Source organism: Microtus pennsylvanicus, chromosome 12 (assembly GCF_037038515.1).
Source record: "Microtus pennsylvanicus isolate mMicPen1 chromosome 12, mMicPen1.hap1, whole genome shotgun sequence".
NCBI classification, from domain to species: domain Eukaryota; kingdom Metazoa; phylum Chordata; class Mammalia; order Rodentia; family Cricetidae; genus Microtus; species Microtus pennsylvanicus.
Window position 1 is genome coordinate 84,744,440 of NC_134590.1, and position 3,970 is coordinate 84,748,409.

Genomic DNA, 3,970 nt, shown 5'->3' on the forward strand with positions numbered 1-3,970 from the left:
TAACTTGTAGGAAAAGTAATAGAGTAAGAAAAATAAGCCACATAAAGATAAAAAATACAAAGATAGTCTGGATTATGTATATTGTTGTATATTCTTTAAATTTTTGATTTTGAATGAGCTAAAAACAGAGAGACATTTCATTGTATGTACTGCTAAGCTAAGTCAGCATATATATTTCAAAGGTATCATGACTTCAGAATTTGGATCTAAGGATTTATTGCTTTAGAAAAGAGGTTCTTTTTTATGTATTGAGTAGTCTTTATTAATGATTCACATTTGGTTACTTTTGTTGTCATTATTAGTTCTTCAGTTAATTAATTGAACACGTATGATAAGCTATCTTCTGTTTGCTGTGGGAATCTAAATGTAAAATAAATACAAAATACATTTGTGGTTTAATGAATACTCAATGAAGCATTTTTCCGAGGTATTCCTGATGGTCTGGTTTCATCCAAGATCTGTCTTTTTATTTCCTTAAGAATAATAGTCTGTTAAACCAAACAATGGATCTGTGAACTTGTGAACCAAGTCCTCTGGGAGCCAATGAACTTGAGTTTTAATTACCTTAGACATATTTTTTGATTTCATCATACAATACCAATACAAAAGCACCACCCATGCCTCTCAGTACATTGGACCAGGTACCTTTGAAGAAAGCATTTGGCTCCTTCATCTTTTGCAATCTTCCTCCATCAGTCAAGTGTCCCCGTGTACATAATGTCAGCCCCTTTCCGGCCAGACTGCATCATCATCGTACGACGGACAGTGTCAAACGGATAGGACACCAGCCCTGCAAACGCCGTCACACTCTGGGCAATCATCCAGCTCACGATAATGTGCACATTCTTGGGGTCCGGCAGCATCCCCTTGGCAGTGTCGTAGACTCCGATGTAGGCAGCTCTGTAAATGATGATGCCTTGGACAGAGACACTGAAACCCTGGTAGAGACCCTTCACACCATCAGACTTGAAGATCTTGCTGAGACAGTCGCCTAGCCCACTGAACTCACGCTGGGCAGATCCCTTGCCCACGTAGGCAGCCAGCCTGGTCCTAGCAAAGTCCAGCGGGTAGACAAAGCAGAGGGAGGTGGCACCAGCTGCCCCGCAGGAAGCCAGGTTACCGGCGAAATAGTGCCAGAACTGCTTATGCAGATCCACGCCCCCCAGGAAGATCTGCTTGTACTTGTCCTTGAAGGCGAAGTTGAGAGCTTGGGTGGGGAAGTACCGGATCACATTGGCCAGGTTACCCCTCCAGAAGGAGAGAAAGCCCTGCTCCTTTGGGATTCTCACGACACAATCAATGATACCCTTCTCTGCACTGATCTGTTTGCTGGCATGCTGGACCTGCAGCTGCAGTTTGACCCTCTCGATCGGGGCGACCGCGGTCTTGGAGGCGGCGGCGATGCCACCTGCCAGGAAGTCCTTAAGGAAGCTCAAAGCCTGATCCCCCATGCTGACAGCTGGGCGCACACAGCCTGCAAGGAGCCGCTCTCTTGCTCTTGCCTAAGCCCAGCCAGGCACCGCCACCTCTTCTCCGTCCCTGCGCGACGCTAAGGGGAGAAAAGAGGTTCTTTTTCTTCCACAGAAGATGAGAACCTGCGGAATCCTTCCAGACTAATGTGGTTTGATGGGCCGAGAATACTCAAAAGATCTCTGTAAAACCCCTCATCCAAAAGAAGATACTTTGCCCAAAAAAAAGCAGGAAGCAGTTTGGAGATAATTATGCCTAAATTCCCAAAATATTGTTTATAAATGTTTGTTTACATTTAAAGGGGGCTATGCTATATATATGAATAATTTGCATTGGTATGAATATCTGTCTATTGATACATATTTTAGCACAATCTTATTATATGTATCTCTGCAAGGTATTGTGTTTGTGCAGCTCATTTAAAATGTAATATATTGTTAAGAAACACAGGTTAATAGGCAATCATCTATAATAGTCAAGTTTGTAGTCATGTTAAGTTTTCTAGAGGTATAGAGATATATTCCAGTTAGATAGATAATCTTCAAACCTTTCAAAGACCTATAGAATATGGCATTTAAAATGTTTCAAGAACTTAGGACTTATATGACATGTATGCTCCTGTGAGCACCAATCTACTTCAAGAGGATGATGGGCATCGAAGAGGCTCCTTATGGAGTTTGTTAGCCATTTAAGCAAGAAACTGCTCTGGCATGGATTGTTTGATGGTATGCTGTGTGAACTAGACATGTAGGACCCACAGAGAAATGACTTCTGAACTTGCCTAAAGGTGAGATGGTCCTTTGGAGTTCCTGCTTCATAAAAGAGTCTGCCAGACATTCTGCAGGACAGAAAAAGAGTGACTGACAAACTGCCAATATAGGTGGAACTGTCTTTGAAATTTACTGCTTCATAAAAAAGTTTGTGGATACTATGGGCTTATAGGCTAAAGATAGATGCCCTAACAGTACAGAAGAACTTTGGGTGACTTTCCAGGCAGCGAGATGTCCCTGTCAATTCTAGAGTTTTGAAAGTTGCTTACAATGCACTTCCTGTTTACTTAGGTAATATTATATCCTTTTGGAGACTTTGATAGAGTTGAAGGATAGTTAAAGTTATAGTTTCCCTTAGTTATGATAAAAGATAAAGAAGATATAAATATTGTAAATATAACTCTTACTTGATACCTGTTTTGTTATATGTAATTTTACTGTGTTAAAATTAAATGGAAATGGTGCGGGAAGTTCTTCTGTATATGTGTTGCTTTTATTGTTAATGAATAAAGAAGCTGCTTTTAGCCAATGGCTTAACAGAAAGGAAGAGATATATGTAGAAAGAGTACACAGAGTCAAAGAGAAGCCATGTAGCCAACTACAGGAGACAGAGAAGCTGGAACCTTGCCAGTAATCCACACTACATGGTGATACACAGATTAATAGAACTGGGTTAATTTAAGATGTGAGAATTAGCCAATAAGAAACTAGAGCTAATAGACTAAGCAGTGATATAGTTTCTGTGTGATTATTTTGGGTCTGAGCTGCCGGGAACAAACAAGTGACCTCCCCCAACAGCTACTTTCATGGTTCTCTGGGTGAGGTGTTCACCCTTTTCTGCTTCAGTGCCACTTGTAGAAATCTCTCTTCTGTTTTGTTTGTGTGAGAATTGTAAGTTACTCCCAGAGCACATTTAGAGCATTCCCTGGAACCTGCCAAGAATATAGGACATGTCTACTTGCTGCATCAGACAGCAGTGCTCACAGTGAGCTTAGGTAGGTAACCTTGATTCACACATTTTGCTATATTTTCCTTGTTTACTTATTAAGCTGAAGACTTCTAAGTCCTAAGACTTCATGGAGCATGATCAGTGCCGACAATAGGGTAAAATAGTGACGGAATACCCTTGTGAGCACGCTCCTACTGCCTTTTTGTCTTCTCTCCAGGTATCTAACTGGGAAGCATCTTCTCATGATGCCCTCATTTACCTACAAATGTTTCTAGTAATGGATGTCACCAAGCATTGAAATAAATATATATTAACTGCCAACAGTTCATAAAAATCCTCCATTTTTATTGCCTACCTCTCATCTTTGGCCTACTTTACTTTCTTTTTTTATTGCCTATATATATTGTTTATAGTTATTGTACTTATTTATATAGTTTTCCTTTTTTCTTTTTTTATTGTTTTTATTGCACTATACATTTTCTTCTGTTTCCCTCCCTTCCTCCCCTTTTCACTTCTATGCTCTCCCATGACCCTCATGCTCCCAATTTACTCAGGAGATCTTGTCTTTTTCTCCTCTCTGTTTACATCCATATATGTCTCTCTGGGTCCTCTCTGTTGCCCAGGTTCTTTGGTTTTGTGGAGTGTAGGCTGGTGTTTCTTTGCTTTAATTGAACTGTCAGGTTCACCTTCCCTTCCAGCACTCAGTATTTACTCAGCTGCTATGCTCTGCTTGGTTACTTCTAACATGAGTTTTTGTTTTCAATACTCGTTTTTGGAAATG

General features: G+C 40.5%; 1 pseudogene; it reads right to left on the reverse strand.

Annotated features, from left to right (window-relative positions):
- Nucleotides 1-234: 234 nt before the first annotated feature.
- Nucleotides 235-1,551, reverse strand: LOC142832180 (ADP/ATP translocase 1 pseudogene; annotated as a pseudogene).
- Nucleotides 1,552-3,970: the final 2,419 nt, after the last annotated feature.